The following is an 18,361-nucleotide window of genomic DNA, read 5'->3' on the forward strand; positions in this document are numbered from 1 at the left end:
TAGATCTCAGTCGATTATATTCTACAATGGCTCTCGAGTTTGCTTTAACTGATGCTGGATTGAAATTTATCAAATGTAGGCCTTCCAATTTACTTACTCGTGACAAACCTACATAGGCTTGACCATCACTGAATACAGTCGTTCCTAAATCCATCATTGCATTGTTACATGTAATTCCTTCGATTATAAATAATTCGACATTCTTTAATTTGTCTCTCAAAGTTTTCAAGACCATGTCTGACAATTGCGTATATTTTGGTGTAGATTCATGACTAACCGGTAGTTGAAACATTCTATGGATTGTCAAGCCATCGATATTGAATGCTGCGATACCCGTGGGAGCAGATATGGCAGTCGTTTTTTCCAAATTTATTCTGATCCAATGTTTAATCGTTTCAATTAGAAAACTTTTCCCTGTACCACCCTCGCCACTTACGTACAGTCGCAGAATCTGATTCTTATCTTGTAAAACTTGGCATACTCCATCAAAGACTCTTTTCTGGTCTTTGTTCAATTGCGACATCATTTGCGATAAATCAATCGGGTCGTCAATCTTACCAAAATCTTCCAGATCTTTCATCGCGTCGTCAGCTTCTATCGGATTACAATCCAGTTCATCGTCATCGGATTTGTCTCTGTCTGCTGTTTTCAGATCATTTTCGCGCTTCTCGATTAATTCAGCAACGTTCTCAAAAGCTTTCTGTATTTCTTCGAGCCTTTCGTGATATTTCATTACTTTCGTTAAAACAGACTCTGAATTCTTAAAGGCATCCGTGTAAGTCTCGAATGTACCTTTGAGTTTACTCAAATCTCTCCATGGTTTGAACAGAAGAAGCAGCGAGTAAAAGTATTTTTCGGGCTTAGTTTTTATATTAAATCGATAATGGTTAATTAAATAACCCTTTTTTTCGTTTTTTTAAAAATAAACCCGATGCCAGTTTGTAACACTTGACTTCGTCATTATTTGACATCTGTTTCGTAATTTCCCAGAATCTGGCAAAATCGTACAAATTCAATGATTCTAATTCCTGAGGTCTATTTGGATAGTAATCATCGATGAGTGACGAACAGTAAATATTTGTAGAATTTTCATCAAGAGCTTAAATTTCATTAAATGTTTTAACTTTTCTATTTCTCACCTCATTAACATCGATCCATTTGACCATGGTATCATTATCCGTACCGTACAAGGGATTCCCTAATAGTGTATCCGCAGCTTCTAAAGCACCGCATTCTCTGGTTATTTAATGAACGCATTGCAAAATTCCACAGTTTCGATGCCAAGGACTTATTCGAATCTATCACTTCAAAGTCTGTATTGCATTTTTCCGACTTTGTCGTGTATTTTGTTAAATATGAGTTTAAAAAACTCTGATTTTTCTCTAATAAATTGTATGTCCATATTTCCTTCCAGGCTAATTTGATAGACGGATTATAATCATTTATAAACCTTTCCGACTCCTTGCGAGGAAGAATCGTACAAATCTGCTCTTACCTGCGTAAATTTTTTCTACCGACTATCGAAGTGATAACGTCTCTTAAAACGAAATTCCTCAGTAACTGGCCGAGGAAAATCGAACCGACACTTTCTGTATATAGTAGTTTCCGTTTTTTTCGTACGCATGCAATACGAGTTATGTTTATGATTCTGATCACTTATTACCGTATCGTACAACGTTGGCGAAAACATTTTCATCTGGAATTTCACACGTTACGTACTTTTGAATAAAACGTAGCAACTTCTTCATCCGGGCGATTTTCCTAATACTGGAGCATCTTTTATCCAAATTATACAATGCATGTGCTGGATACTTCTACGTTGATATTCCAGTCGCCAGAAGTAATGAATAACCTTCCTATAGGATTATCGGACGAACAATAAAATCATCATGGGCTTTGAATTTATGCACATGAATCTAGAAGTACTTACAGGATCGTATGCGATTAGTTCGTTGATGCCTAACTTCTCTTTATCGGGATTCATATCTCGTAAATATTCACCCAAATCGGACCATTTCCATTCACTAGGACTCAAAGTCAAAAACCACGTCGCTGGACCGTAATGCAAAGTCATGCATTTTACATTATTGGACGGGTTGTCGCCAAAATTGATCCGTATTTCTCAATTTGCGAAAATACTCATTAAATTCGATTCTAATTCGTAACCTTTCAATTCGTTCAAGTATCTACCAGCAGTGTATCTCTCTCGTGGGTTAGTAACCATCATCGTATAATAGATACCACTTTTCAACTGTCCGGTAGTTAGCATCATTGAGAAGGAAGAACAGATACTGCAGATTCAACCTGAATCTACTATGTTCGACATCAATCGTGTTCTAATAAATAAATATTCCGGCAATGCAAAGTTTCTATCTTCTCGTTGTCCATTGACACCATCAGGATATAATCAGGGAAACACATGACATCCAGATATTTATAACGATTATCCATTGGAAAATCTTCAATTTTCACCATTTGATAAAGCTTCAATGCAGATTCGTTATCGATTCTTTTCGCGTGTATTGGGTATATTGTATACTGATCGTTAATATCCGAATGTTCAGTGATTTGTGTGAGAAAAGCCGTACGTTTTAAAACGGTTTGATCATCATTATTTTTGTTTTGCTGTACATTGTACAAATTCAATGCTGGTAATTCCTCAACCACCTCATTTATTTCGTCATTGTCGCTTTCCTCATCGACAATCCTATATTCTGTTTTCCTGCAACTTATCCTTTAATAGATCATCAGATGACGCTGGAAGACGAATTTTTTGAGTAATGAGGATTATTTTCTTTCAACCATTGGTTTTTTTTTTTTAAAGGCCTTATACATTTTATTAATATCTACCCCATCTCACGCGCCCACATGATGCATTGCGCAGATGCGCAACCGAAGGTAAGGAAAGACAAGCTGGCACAACAATGCTGTCCGATGCTGTAGGACACAGATGAGGATTGCTAAAAAGGATTTAATCGTGTTGTGTCTTAATAAGTAAGGTACGCAGAAATGAGAAAGCAAATGGATACTCGAGTTCTGTCCGCAAGTAGGTCACTGAGAAATATGGACCGTGCACACGTAGCGTTGGTACGAAATCAGCGCGAAAGCAGACTTTTGCGGAATAAATGTTACGATGTATTGAATGGTGCCGTGAAATGGGTGCAGTATCAACATGCAGAGAGCGTATGCGGGTATGTGTGATCTGGTTGAGATGATGCGCCGAAACGTCGAGTGAATGTCAGCACTGCTGCAATGAACCGTATGAAAGGCAGTGGAGTGTGGGCGTTTTTTTCTCCTTGGGGAGGTTTTCTTCTATTGGGCGCCTTGTTTTCCTCGCGCGTTTCAGGAGTGTGCTTGCCTCACATAGGTATGGATGTGCTTGCGTGTGCGCAAGAGTGGTGACTGATTGTAAAGAACAGCCAGTGGTGGTCAAATCGCAACTGTATGTGTTAGACGTTTCGATGTACGTTGTCCCCCCTCTCCTGTATGAGAGTGTACGTTTACTATAAAGCTCGGAGTGATCCGTGTGTTGGTCTTAAATGCGGGGACTTGGCGAACTGTTATGTGCTGTGTCATGTATTTGCATGTATGGTAAGTGTATCGGCAAGCACTTGGTCGACTAGTGTGGACTTTTAGAGTATGTGAGAGTCGGCTTACCGGTTTAGTAAGAAATTTTGACGGTCTGTACTTGATAGGTATTGACGATGTCGAATGCCGGCTCTCCCTTGTGGTATAGCAATGGGTGGAGGCACAGAGAGAGGTTGGAATTGCGCGTTTTTGTCCGTTCAGATTGTGATTGGGTGAATAGCGATGATTGCGAGCTGTTTGTAGTTTATTGAATGTTTTGAATGAGCCAAGATTGAGTTTTACTCGTTCAGCGAGGCCGATTTATCGGGATGAGTGTACATCGATGTCACTTTCGTAGCGCCGTCGCTTCGGTAGTGAATTTGGATGGGTGCCGCGTATGAGTGGGTATAGTATGAAGCCCCGTCACCTTCCTCGTCTTTTTAAGGAGTGATTTGTGACCATTAAATTTCGTATTGTTAATACGGTATGGTACACAGTAGATTGACGATGTATTAGATTGTTACAGAATGAGCGGATGAGTATTTGAGTTTCTGTGTTTTTTTTTGCTCAAGGACGTTAGACATTTCAATTAGTCTAGTACAGAACGGAATATCTTGTGTGATAATCTCGATGCAGAGCGATTCGGCTAGAGGTAATGCTAGCATGTATGCGCCATATGAGATTAGGGTAGTGTATGCGCCAGAGCTGTGTAGGAGTTTTTGCGAATGATGAAATGGATCCATAGTGCGAATGATCGATGGATGAAGAGGTGTAAACCTGTGTATGCTAGGAAGCTTGTGTGGTGGACGGATGAGCTTGAGAAACTGAAGAAGGCTGTAGGAAGGAGCAGACGTGCCTACCAGCGTGCGAGAAAGAGGAATGGAAGCAGAGTGGAAGAAAGAATGAATGAATATAAGTATGTTTTGCGGGATTATAAAGAGGAAATGCGAAGAGTGAAAGAGGAAAATTGGAAGCGATTTGTGTGCGTGACTGGGAAGAGGGATCCATGGAGCGATGTATACAAGGTGTGCATGGGAAAGCGTGATAGGGTAAGATTAAGTGGCATAAAAGTGGGTGATAGAGTGACGAGTACATGGAAAGAAAGCGCGGATGAGCTAATGAAGAGATTCTTTCCGGCAGCAAGGACGAACGTGGCGATAGACGCCAGGGGAGACGTGAGGGAGGAAGAAAAGCAGTTTGAATGGAGCGAAGTGGGTGTGGCAGTGAGATCGATGAAAGTGGGTAAGGCACCTGGTATGGATGGTGTGAGTGCTGAGATGTTGCGAGCGATTTGGCGTGCTGTCCCGGTATGGATGAAAAGAATGTATGATGTATGTCTGATTACAGCGTGTTTCCCCCCGGCGTGGAAGACTGCGCGGGTAGTAGTGTTATTGAAGTCTCCCGATAAACCTAGGTCGGACCCTGGGTCTTATAGGCCCATTTGACTGCTGTCCGTGCTGGAGAAAGTGTTGGAGCGAATGATGGTTGGAAGACTCGAGCGAACGATGGGTGGAAGAATGTGTGACGCCCAGTACGGATTCGTAAGGAATCGGTCGACCGAGGATGCATGGAATCGAGTGCATGACTGGGTGAATGGGTCGGAGAGAAAGTATGTGTTAGGAGTGTTCGTGGACTTCAAAGGAGCGTTTGATAACCTAGAGTGGGAATGTGTGATCGAGAAATTGCGTGAGGTTGAATGTGAAGAAATTGAATTATGGAAGAGCTATTTTAGCGGCAGGCGTGTATGCATGATGGGTGCGTGTGACACAGTGTGGAAAGACGTAAAGCGTGGCTGCCCGCAGGGCTCCATCTGTGATCCATTTATATGGAACCTAATGATGGATGAACTGTTGTGGCGGCTGCGTGAGAGTGAATGTATAGTGGTTGCGTACGCGGATGACTTGTTGTTGGTCGTGGAAGGACAGAGCCGAGCGGAGTTGGAGAGAAAGGGTACTAAGTGGATGAGAATGGTGTACGAATGGGGAGTGAAAGTAGGTGTGAGTGTGTCTGAGAACAAGATTGTGATGATGTTGATGAAAGGTAGTATGGCTGGGACGAGGCCTCCCAATGTACGAGTGAATGATAGATGCGGGAGGTATGCGAGGAGCGTAAAATATCTGGGTGTTTGTGTGAGTAAAAGGATGAACTACAGGTTGCATCTGGAGTGTCTGAGAAAGAAATGTATGAATGTGGTGGGAAAATTAAGACGCGTGTTGAGAAGTGAGTGGGGTTTGCGAAAGAAAGCTGTGATTGTGTTGTATAAAGGTCTGTTCATGTCGTGTGTGATGTATGGAGCGAGTGTATGGTATGGAGTGATGAGATTTGAATATGCGAGGGAGCTCATTAATAGGTGCCAGCGAGTGGTGTTGAGTGCGTGTCTAAATGTATGTAGAACGGTCTCCACGGCGGCCATGCAAGTCCTTATGGTTGGCTTGCCGTGGGACCTGGTGTGCGTGAGAAGAGGAGTGTTGTATAAGGTGAGAAAGGGAATTAGTATGAGTGAGTATGATGTAGTGAATGATAGTGACTTGCGTGAGAGAGGTGTGGAAGGATGTATGGAATTGGTGAGTGAAAGGCTGTATGAGATGTGGCAGAATAGATGGAATAAGTGCGAGAAAGAAAGAGTGACGTATGAATTTATAAAGAATGTAAGGTTCGCGGGTGAGTGCCGAGAGTTCGAGCCTAGCTTGAGCCTGGGCTATATCCTGACAGGGCATAGAAGTTTGAATGAATTCCTGTATAAGCGTGGTCTGTCTGAGAGTGAGAGCTGTGCATGCGGAGCGGAGAGAGAGAATTAAAAGCATGTGTTGGTTGAGTGTCCAATGTATGGTGATGTGAGGAACCTGAGTGAATGGGGGGTGAGTGTGCGAGAGAATGGCAGTGTGGGTGTGAGTCGCATGTTGGAATGTAAGGAAAGGTATGAAAGTGTTGGTGTGTATGCGAAGATTGTTTTTCAGAGAAGGAGGGCGATGCTGAAAGGAGGATAAGAGAAGCCGATGTTCCCGAGGAACATAGGCCGACCACTGCCTGGGATATGGCAGGAAAAAAAATGTCCACTCAGGCAGAGTTTCCATCACCTGGGTAAGGCGACTTATATACCACAGAGGTTGCGCCAGGTGCCCCTGGGGGATCGTTTGCGGTCGCGCAAATTAATCCTCCCCGCGGCCATGCAGCCCCAGACACGATGCCTCCCATCCTGGCTTGAAAGGGACCTATGGGCCCCGGGTGCGTCATGCCCGTACTACTGTCGAATCGTCAATAGCCTCCTGGGAAAGTAGATAGGAACAGATGTCCGTGGTTGATTTAACGTGCGGTACCTGCTCAGAGAGCTTAATCACACGACCCCCATGGGTGCGGAATTGGGATAAGCCCAATCAGCTCGTTCCAGCAGGCCAGGAACTACCAGTAGCGCCTCCGAGTTTGTAGGACTCTTCGGCAACCCACCGGTTGGGGCGAGCGCCTGTCCAACGCTCTACCAGCTGTGCAGGACTGGTGCCCGAGCAGATACGCTGCTCACCCGTCGAGGCCCGAGAGCCCCTAACCAGCATGCGGCTTCAACCACTACCCCCACGAGTCCGACCTCAATTGCCGGGACGAGGGACGAATCCCCCTGGGCAACCCGACTCCCGTGGTACCAGTCAAGATCACTGGTTGGATCTTCGTGGCCGAGACCACTCCCAGCTTTCGGAGGCCTACACCTCCCAGGCAGTTGTCGGCCTATGTTCCTCGGGAACATCGGCTTCTCTTATCCTCCTTTCAGCATCGCCCTCCTTCTCTGAAATACAATCTTCGCATACACACCAACACTTTCATACCTTTCCTTACATTCCAACATGCGACTCACATCCACACTGCCATTCTCTCGCACAATCACACCCCACTCACTCAGGTTCCTCACATCACCATACATTGGACACTCAACCAACACATGCTTTTAATTCTCTCTCTCCGCTCCGCATGCACAGCTCTCACTCTCAGACAGACAACGCTTATACAGGAATTCATTCAAACTTCCATGCCCTGTCAGGATATAGCCCAGGCTCAAGCTAGGCTCAAACTCTCGGCACTCACCCGCGAACCTTACATTCTTTATAAATTCATACGTCACTCTTCCTTTCTCGCACTTATTCCATCTATTCTGCCACATCTCATACAGCCTTTCACTCACCAATTCCATACATCCTTCCACACCTCTCTCACGCAAGTCACTATCATTCACTACATCATACTCACTCATACTAATTCCCTTTCTCACCTTATACAACACTCTTCTTCTCACGCACTCCAGGTCCCACGGCAAGCCACCCATAAGGACTTGCATGGCCGCCGTGGAGACCGTTCTACATACATTCAGACACGCACTCAACACCACTCGCTGGCACCTATTTATGAGCTCCCTCGCATATTCAAATCTCATCACTCCATACCATACACTCGCTCCATACATCACACACGACATGAACAGATCTTTATACAACACAGTCACAGCTTTCATTCGCAAACCCCACTCACTTCTCAACACGCGTCTTAATTTTCCCACCACATTCATACATTTCTTTCTCAGACACTCCAGATGCAACTTGTAGTTCATCCTTTTACTCACACAAACACCCAGATATTTCACGCTCCTCGCATACCTCACGCATCTATCATTCACTCGTACATTGGGAGGCCTCGTCCCAGCCATACTACCTTTCATCAACATCATCACAGTCTTGTTCTCAGACACACTCACACCTACTTTCACTCCCCATTCGTACACCATTCTCATCCACTTAGTACCTTTTCTATCCAACTCCGCTCGGCTCTGTCCTTCCACGACCAACAACAAGTCATCCGCGTACGCAACCACTTTACATTCACTCTCACGCAGCCGCCACAACAGTTCATCCATCATTAGGTTCCATATAAATGGATCACAGATGGAGCCCTGCGGGCAGCCACGCTTTACGTCTTTCCACACTGTGTCACACGCACCCATCATGCATACACGCCTGCCGCTAAAATAGCTCTTCCATAATTCAATTTTTTCACATTCAACCTCACGCAATTTCTCGATCACACATTCCCACTCTAGGTTATCAAACGCTCCTTTGAAGTCCACGAACACTCCTAACACATACTTTCTCTCCGACCCATTCACCCAGTCATGCACTCGATTCCATGCATCCTCGGTCGACCGATTCCTTACGAATCCGTACTGGGCGTCACACATTCTTCCACCCATCGTTCGCTCGAGTCTTCCAACCATCATTCGCTCCAACACTTTCCCCAGCACGGACAGCAGTCAAATGGGCCTATAAGACCCAGGGTCCGACCTAGGTTTATTGGGAGACTTCAATAACACTACCACCCGCGCAGTCTTCCACGCCGGGGGGAAACACGCTGTATTCAGACATACATCATACATTCTTTTCATCCATACCGGGACAGCACGCCAAATCGCTCGCAACATCTCAGCACTCACACCATCCATACCAGGTGCCTTACCCACTTTCATCGATCTCACTGCCACATCCACTTCGCTCCATTCAAACTGCTTTTCTTCCTCCCTCACGTCTCCCCTGGCGTCTATAGCCACGTTCGTCCTTGCTGCCGGGAAGAATCTCTTCATTAGCTCATCCGCGCTTTCTTTCCATGTACTCTTCACTCTATCATCCACTTTTATGCCACTTAATCTTACCCTATCACGCTTTCCCATGCACACCTTATATACATCGCTCCATGGATCCCTCTTCCCAGTTACGCACACAAATCGCTTCCAATTTTCCTCTTTCACTCTTCGCATTTCCTCCTCATACTCCCGCAAAACATACTTATATTCATTCATTCTTTCTTCCACTCTGCTTCCATTCCTCTTTCTCGCACGCTGGTAGGCACGTCTGCTTTTTCCTACAGCCTTCTTCAGTTTCTCAAGCTCATCCGTCCACCACACAAGCTTCCTAGCATACACAGGTTTACCCTCTTCATCCATCGATCATTCGCACTATGGATCCATTTCATCATTCGCTCTACACAGCTCTGCGCATCCGCTTCGTCTATGGCGCTCGCTGCATTCTCTAACGCACTCTCTCGCATATCACACATATATCCTTCCCAGTCTACGTCCTTGCACACCCATCTACGCATGCCCTCATTCGTATTTACATTCTCTCTGTGTACCATCCGTATTAACAATACGTTATGGTCACTCTCTCCCCAGTCGGCTTTACTTCCCACTCATACCGGCACCCTCCATTCACGCCGTTCACGAAAGTGACATCGATGTCACTCTCCTCATTCGGCCCGCTGAACGAGTATAACTCGCTTGGCTCATTCAACAACATTCATCCCGCTCGCAATCATCCATTCCTCAATCACTCTACCACGCGCTTCACTCTCTCTGCTGCCTCCACCCTTGCTATACCACAAGGGAGAGACGGCATTCGCATCCATACCTATCAGCAGACGCTTTCTCCCGGCCGTCTCACATACTCTGTCCATGTACGCCAAGTACGGCTCGATACACTTACCATACTGGCAATACATGGACACCACATACATTTCGCCAAAGTCCCCCTTCAACCACACACTCACTCCAAGCTTATTCGTACACTCTCTCACGCACATCACGTCTAACCTAGAGTCATTTACCACCACTGCTGCTTTCACCGTCCCACTTTCGCACACAATCACATCCATACCTATGGGCAAGCCCACCACATGTCCATGCCTTTCATACGGTTCTTGCAGCAGTGCTACACTCACTCGACGTTCGCGCATCATCTCACCCAGCTCACACATAATTGCATACGCTCTCTGGCAGTTATACTGCACCACATTCACGCACCATTCATTCGTCATTTATTCTCGCTTTCTCTCTCTCTAACGCTCTCACGTATTCCGGACACACTTCGGACAGAACCGAGTGATCACATTTGCTCCCTTTCAGCTTACAGTTTCTACACACACTTTCCTTTTTACAATCTCTCATCATGTGTCCTACACATCCACATTTTTGGCACAGTCTTTCCTTTTCGGTGCATTGCCGCATCATGTGCCCAAATGCGAAGCACTTGTGGCACCTCAGCACACTGAAAAACTCTTTCACCCTAAAGGCCTTCCAATGCACAAACACTTGTCCGTCACTACAGAGCACATTTCTTATTGCACTCGTAACTTCTAATATCACATTTCCGCAGGTTGCATCTTTCTTCGCATTCCTACTCACAACACGCACACGTTCCATAAATACTCTCTCATCCACTCGCCCTTTCAAGCTCCTCTCATACATTTCTCTCATTAACACTTCACTCGCCATATCATTCGGCACATCGTACAAGATGATCTTTGGGCCTATCTTGCGAGGCAGCTCAACCTTTAGGCCAGCATTCTTAAACTGACCACACTCTCTTATTCTTTTCAACTCACTCTCGCTCATCGTCTCAATCGCTACACCTCCATTCCTCACTTTCCTCACCGCTTTCACACGCACATTCAGTGACTTGCTCACATGCTTCATCATTCTCTCCTTTACTTCCTCACTTGTCACATTCGCACTTGCATCATCCGCTCTCACTATTACCGCATAACTCTTCTCTTTCGTTTTCACTTGTTTTCACATTCACTTCCTGTACCTTTTCAATCACGCTCTTTTCAACATTTTTCGCACTCACGCTCGCATAGCTCATTCCACTTCCGCCGTAGGCTTAATCCCGACTCGCTCGATGCATACACTCATCCAGTTTCCCCTGTATTCTCTCATTTTTGCACAACATTTTCATCATCTGTTCCTCATATTCTCCCACAATGTCCAGTATTTTCTCACTCGCACTCTTTGAAATTTTGTTCGTCTCCGTAAACAGGAATTTACGGAGTCTCGCACAAATTACTCTCATACACGCTATCTCACTCACTTCCGCAACGCTCTCATTCTCTCCCTCATTCATTAATCAAGAACGAAAGTTAGAGGTTCGAAGGCGATCAGATACCGCCCTAGTTCTAACCATAAACGATGCCAGCTAGCGATCCGCCGAAGTTCCTCCGATGACTCGGCGGGCAGCTTCCGGGAAACCAAAGCTTTTGGGTTCCGGGGGAAGTATGGTTGCAAAGCTGAAACTTAAAGGAATTGACGGAAGGGCACCACCAGGAGTGGAGCCTGCGGCTTAATTTGACTCAACACGGGAAACCTCACCAGGCCCAGACACCGGAAGGATTGACAGATTGATAGCTCTTTCTTGATTCGGTGGGTGGTGGTGCATGGCCGTTCTTAGTTGGTGGAGCGATTTGTCTGGTTAATTCCGATAACGAACGAGACTCTAGCCTGCTAAATAGGCGTACCTTATGGTATGGCGAAGGCCCCCGGCTTCGGCTGGCGGGTTTTTACTACCAACGTACAAACAAATCTTCTTAGAGGGACAGGCGGCTTCTAGCCGCACGAGATTGAGCAATAACAGGTCTGTGATGCCCTTAGATGTTCTGGGCCGCACGCGCGCCACACTGAAGGAATCAGCGTGTGTTCCCCGGCCGAAAGGCCCGGGTAACCCGCTGAACCTCCTTCGTGCTAGGGATTGGGGCTTGCAATTGTTCCCCATGAACGAGGAATTCCCAGTAAGCGCGAGTCATAAGCTCGCGTTGATTACGTCCCTGCCCTTTGTACACACCGCCCGTCGCTATTACCGATTGAATGCTTTAGTGAGGTCTTCGGACTGGTGCGCGGCAATGTCTCGGCATTGCCGATGTTGCCGGGAAGATGACCAAACTTGATCCTTTAGCGGAAGTAAAAGTCGTAACAAGGTTTCCGTAGGTGAACCTGCGGAAGGATCATTAACGTTCCGGAGGTCCTGCTCTGCGTCGAGAGTCCTCTCTTTTGGGAGAGACGCGCGCTCGCAGCAGTCGGCGACTGAATGGACGCGCTGAAAAGGCGCTCTCAGAGAAAAAGAAAATAACGGATTTGACGGAATTTGTTGTTGTGTTTTGATATAACGACGGACGCCGTCGCGCCTCTCTGACCGAAAGTAGTCGGCAAGCAGAGCAGCGCGCCCGGCGGTGTTCGACGACGATTCGGAGCGAGACGCTTCGCGATCACGCTCGTGTGTGTGCCATTCTCCGGCCACACACACACACAGAGCGTCGATTCGGCGTTGAGCGCGAACCGGTGGTAACCTATGCCCGCGCACGCGTGTGTGCAGCACCCACGACGTTCGTCGACGCGCGCCCTCCCCGTTGTCGCGGGGCAGCGGTCAGCGTGCCGAGAACACACGGTGTGCGACCGCGAGTGCCGAGCGAGAGGACCCCCATATATTATTATAATATATATATATAACACAGAGAAGGGATCGATGATATTTCGACCAATCTGTCAACTGTGTCGGTCCGACGGTTTCTTCAAAGAGCTTCCGCCCCGGCTCTCCCGTTGCGGGAGAGACGCTCCGAACGAGAAACACACAACTCTATCTTTGTGCCGTAGCCTTCCCTGGCGGGAGGCGGCGGTCCGCGCGCGTCCTCGGACGCGCGCGGACAGGCTGATCGAAGAGCCACCACGATTATTCTCTCTTTCTCGTCCGAGAGAAGAGACCACGATGGTTGAACGAGAAGCGCGTTTCTTCGCGAACGCAAAAATTTCGAACGATTACCCTGAACGGTGGATCACTTGGCTCGTGGGTCGATGAAGAACGCAGCTAATTGCGCGTCAACTTGTGAACTGCAGGACACATGAACATCGACATTTCGAACGCACATTGCGGTCCACGGATACAATTCCCGGACCACGCCTGGCTGAGGGTCGTTTTAGTACCCCTAAACTGCTTGCGTCCGAAAAGCGCGCACTTCCACGACGCGGGCGACCAGAGAATGGCGCGCGCGTCGCCTGTGCCCTGTGCAACGCTTACAATGGGCGTACGAGCAATCGTTGGACGTTCGCCCGAGGTGTCTGTGCCGCGCCGACCGGCCGCGGTGCAAATCCTGGCGTCGTCTGAAATGACACACCGAAATAATAATAATGAGGAGGAGAAGCGCACAAGCGTGTAAAACGTTGGCGAACGCGCGCCCAGAGAATGCTGCGCGAATTAAGAGGGGAAGCGTGTTTGTGTATCCAAGTCGTGTGTGTACGCGAGAGCCGAGGAAAAATGGGATGAGAGTAAGAGCGCGCGCGAAGGGAGCAACAAACGGCCAATAAAAGGGTCAGGACGGTAAATGGCACCGCTTTCGCTAGAGCGGCGCGTGCGTCGTTGTCTCCCGAAAGTAGGTAGCGCTTGTCTCACCGTCTCTCCTCTCCGTACATCACACAGACTGACCGGACTGCTCTCGCACTCTGTGCCGCGTCTCTCGGTACGATAGCGCTCGCGCGTCTTATGCCGAGGCGCCCTTGCCCGCACACATAACGGTATTACGGAGAAATATACGGCGCGTCGTCGTCCGGCGGAGAGAGCATTCGTAATCCTTTACCTCTTTACGGAGAAGGGTTTTGAATCGCGAGCCGACCGCGTGTCCGAGTCCACGAAATTTTCGTAAAGCGAAAAAAGGGGACCGGCGCGCCGCGTCGTGTACTCGTCGAATCGATTCCGCCCGAATTTTGTATATAAAAGAGAAGGGGGAGCCGAGAATCTCGAACCCCGCGATATATCGTCTCCATTACCACCAACAAGTGTGTGTGCGGTTAGCGCCCCGGCGATTTGCCTTCTCGCGTATTTCGTGTGCTGCCGCTGCTGCTCTCTCGTTCGACGCTCTCTCTCTCTCCCTCTTATAATATATATTATAGAGGAGAGACGACGATGAGCGACGCGGAGGAGGCAAACGGCTACGAAAGCTCACTATGCGACGACCTCAGAGCAGGCGAGATTACCCGCTGAATTTAAGCATATTATTAAGCGGAGGAAAAGAAACTAACCAGGATTTCCTTAGTAGCGGCGAGCGAACAGGAAAGAGCCCAGCACCGAATCCCGCGGTTCCGCCGCAGGGAAATGTGGTGTTTGGGAGGATCCGCTTATCCCGAGGTGCCGCGTCGCGTCCAAGTCCATCTTGAATGGGGCCACTTACCCGTAGAGGGTGCCAGGCCCGTAGCGACCGGTGCGCGCCTCGGGAGGATCTCTCCTTAGAGTCGGGTTGCTTGAGAGTGCAGCTCTAAGTGGGTGGTAAACTCCATCTAAGGCTAAATACGACCACGAGACCGATAGCGAACAAGTACCGTGAGGGAAAGTTGAAAAGAACTTTGAAGAGAGAGTTCAAGAGTACGTGAAACCGTTTAGGGGTAAACCTAAGAAACCCAAAAGATCGAACGGGGAGATTCATCGTCAGCGGCGCTGGCTTCGCGTCGGTCGGCGATGTCCCGCGGAGTCCTTGCGGCTCGCGCGCGGGCACGCTACCGTGCGCCGATGTCCGGCGCTCGTCGTCGTGCACTTCTCCCCAAGTAGAACGTCGCGACCCGCTGGGTGTCGGTCTACGGCCCGGGTGCGGTGTCTGTCGCGTCGCCGGTAAAACGGCACGCGACAAACCCTCGGTCGCCCGGCCGGCTGCTCGGCGGTACGCGCAAGGTATCAGGCCGCACTATTCACGGTGCGTCGAGACCGTCGCAAGCGCGCACCACGGTACTCGGAGGTTACGGACTTCGCGCCGTCCCCGGTCCTGGCCCGCTGTTGGTTACAGTACGGTACACCTTCGACAGGCCTACGAACGTCTCCCGCGGTCTCGCGGGAGACCGATACCGGTCGGCGACGCTACTGCTTTGGGTACTCTTAGGACCCGTCTTGAAACACGGACCAAGGAGTCTAACATGTACGCGAGTCATTGGGACTTGTCGCGAGACCTAAAGGCGTAATGAAAGTGAAGGTCGGCCCTGGCCGTCGACCTAGGGAGGATGGGCCGCGTCGCGATGCGGCCTCGCACTCCCGGGGCGTCTCGTTCTCATCGCGAGAAGAGGCGCACCCAGAGCGTACACGTTGGGACCCAAAAGATGGTGAACTATGCCTGGTCAGGACGAAGTCAGGGGAAACCCTGATGGAGGTCCGTAGCGATTCTGACGTGCAAATCGATCGTCGGAACTGGATATAGGGGCAAAAGACTAATCGAACCATCTAGTAGCTGGTTCCCTCCGAAGTTTCCCTCAGGATAGCTGGCACTCGGCCGTTCCGCACGGAACGCGCGCGAGTCTCATCTGGTAAAGCGAATGATTAGAGGCCTTGGGGCCGAAACGACCTCAACCTATTCTCAAACTTTAAATGGGTGAGATCTCTGGCTTTCTTGAATAATGAAGCCACGAGCATCTTCGGATCAGAGTGCCAAGTGGGCCATTTTTGGTAAGCAGAACTGGCGCTGTGGGAAGAACCAAACGCAGAGTTAAGGCGCCCAACTCGACGCTCATGGGACACCATGAAAGGCGTTGGTTGCTTAAGACAGCAGGACGGTGGCCATGGAAGTCGGAATCCGCTGAGGAGTGTGTAACAACTCACCTGCCGAAGCAACTAGCCCTGAAAATGGATGGCGCTGAAGCGTCGAGCCTATACTCTGCCGTCAGCGGCAAGTGGGGCGGCAACCGGGAGCGGGCGTTAGTCTTCTCTCGCGTCGTCACGAAGCCCTGACGAGTAGGAGGGTCGCGACGGTGAGCGCAGAAGGGTCTGGGCGCGAGCCTGCCTGGAGCCGCCGTCGGTGCAGATCTTGGTGGTAGTAGCAAATACTCCAGCGAGGCCCTGGAGGACTGACGTGGAGAAGGGTTTCGTGTGAACAGCCGTTGCACACGAGTCAGTCGATCCTAAGCCCTAGGAGAAATCCTATGTCAATGACGGCGTACAATATACTCGAGTGTCGAGAAATAATAATAAATATTATACGAAAGACACACGCCCGTCGGGCGAAAGGGAATCCGGTTCCTATTCCGGAACCCGGCAGCGGAACCGCATACAATTCGGGCCCTCGTAAGAGTGTTCGTCGGGGTAACCCAAAATGACCTGGAGACGCCGTCGGGAGATCCGGGAAGAGTTTTCTTTTCTGTATAAGCGTTCGAGTTCCCTGGAAACCTCTAGCAGGGAGATAGGGTTTGGAACGCGAAGAGCACCGCAGTTGCGGCGGTGTCCGGATCTTTCCCTCGGACCTTGAAAATCCAGGAGAGGGCCACGTGGAGGTGTCGCGCCGGTTCGTACCCATATCCGCAGCAGGTCTCCAAGGTAAAGAGCCTCTAGTCGATAGAATAATGTAGGTAAGGGAAGTCGGCAAATTGGATCCGTAACTTCGGAATAAGGATTGGCTCTGAGGAGCGGGGCGTGTCGGGCTTGGTCAGGAAGCGGGTCTGGCTGACGTGCCGGGCCTGGGCGAGGTGAACGGTCGGCGTTCTCGCGCCGGTCCCGGGATCCGAGCTCGGTCCCGTGCCTTGGCCTCCCGCGGATCTTCCTTGCTGCGTGGCTTCCGTGGCGGCGCGAGCCGTCGTGGTCGTCCTCTTCGGCCGCCATTCAACGCTCAGCTCAGAACTGGCACGGACTAGGGGAATCCGACTGTCTAATTAAAACAAAGCATTGCGATGGCCCTCGCGGGTTTTGACGCAATGTCATTTCTGCCCAGTGCTCTGAATGTCAACGTGAAGAAAGTCAAGCAAGCGCGGGTAAACGGCGGGAGTAACTATGACTCCCTTAACGTTCTCTGGGACGTTCTCACATACCCCGTCCACCGGCCGGAACCCCTTTTGGCGCCTGTCGAAGATGTCGAGGGCTGCCAATCTCTTTGCCAATATCTTGTGGAAGTGTCTTATTATAACGGATCCTATGCTGAGAGGTCGGTATTCCGTCGGACCTGGCCGATCGGACATACCCCCCTTCTAAAGGAATACCGTTCTGGTTGTGGCGATTGATGAGGGGATCGTCTCTGCCAGGAGCAGCAGATTGAACAGAAGCGCACGAAGAATCGCAGGAACAGCGTTCCACATCCTCGGCGTAATTTGGTCCAATCCGGGCGCAGTGCCAGTCCTTACGGAAATCCTGTTCACCTCTGCAGGTGTTATAGGATCTTAGAGCAAGGTCTTATCCGCCACAGGAACTGGATCCGTGGCAGCGCCATCGCCGAGACCTTCGAGGTGAATCCCTCTCGGGCCCGACGTACGGTTCCGGCCAGCACTCGCAGCCTGTGCCGCTTCCCCAAACGACTCACGCAAGTCCGTCATGTCTCCATCCGCACCGCTGGAGGCCTCCATAATGGGGCGCCAGCAGTTAAGGAATTTGACAGCAGACGGCCTCTCGCGCACCGAGTCGCCCTCGAGGATACGCGACAAACAGGACTTCTTGTTCTTTCTGTAGAAGGATTGCACAATTGCATACTCCCTTTTTCTCTTCTGCTCCTTGCTCTCTCGTTTAACTGGAGGACAGTGCTTCTTTGCCGAAACGCGTTGCGGAGGTCGCACTTGTAGCGGCCGAGGGAAGATCATGCCCAGCCATCTCTCGATAGCCAAGACGTCGACCCTCCCCGCCGTCAGAGCATCTTTTGCCGTGCCAGCAAGAGTATCAGCCTCGTAGCTACGGAACGCCGCACTCTGCTCTACGAGTGATTGTATCTTGTCCCGCAGTTTCTGAGAACTTTGTTCAGGGGGAGGCTGATGTGCGTTTTGATCGTCAGTACTATCCTCAATGGCCGCAGGAATGGTGTCGGCTCGTGTCATCACCGCACCATCCCTATCGCCCTCATCGATCACAATCGCGCGACGCGATTAGATCTCTTGGCAGAAGTCTCTAACCATCACTCGGTAAGGCTCCTGTCGCCGTTTACCCTTGATGGCTTCAAGACTCCTATTGGGGAACCTTGTCTCCAGATACTGGTTAATGATAGGTTCCCCGGCTAC

The 18,361-nt window shown here is 49.4% G+C and overlaps 1 non-coding gene and 2 pseudogenes across 1 annotated transcript; all 3 read left to right on the top strand.

Annotated features, from left to right (window-relative positions):
- Nucleotides 1–11,638: 11,638 nt before the first annotated feature.
- On the top strand, nt 11,639–12,367 carry LOC146721326 (small subunit ribosomal RNA; annotated as a pseudogene; the record flags this gene model as incomplete).
- Nucleotides 12,368–13,178: 811 nt separating this feature from the next.
- Nucleotides 13,179–13,333, top strand: LOC146721327 (5.8S ribosomal RNA). Its single transcript, XR_014925730.1, has one exon. It is a non-coding gene; the product is annotated as a 5.8S ribosomal RNA (ribosomal RNA).
- Nucleotides 13,334–14,388: 1,055 nt separating this feature from the next.
- On the top strand, nt 14,389–16,720 carry LOC146721328 (large subunit ribosomal RNA; annotated as a pseudogene).
- The last annotated feature ends 1,641 nt before the right edge of the window (nt 16,721–18,361 follow it).

The sequence above is a fragment of the Nylanderia fulva genome, unplaced genomic scaffold, assembly GCF_048542155.1.
Source record: "Nylanderia fulva isolate GAGA-0341 unplaced genomic scaffold, ASM4854215v1 Scaffold50, whole genome shotgun sequence".
NCBI classification, from domain to species: domain Eukaryota; kingdom Metazoa; phylum Arthropoda; class Insecta; order Hymenoptera; family Formicidae; genus Nylanderia; species Nylanderia fulva.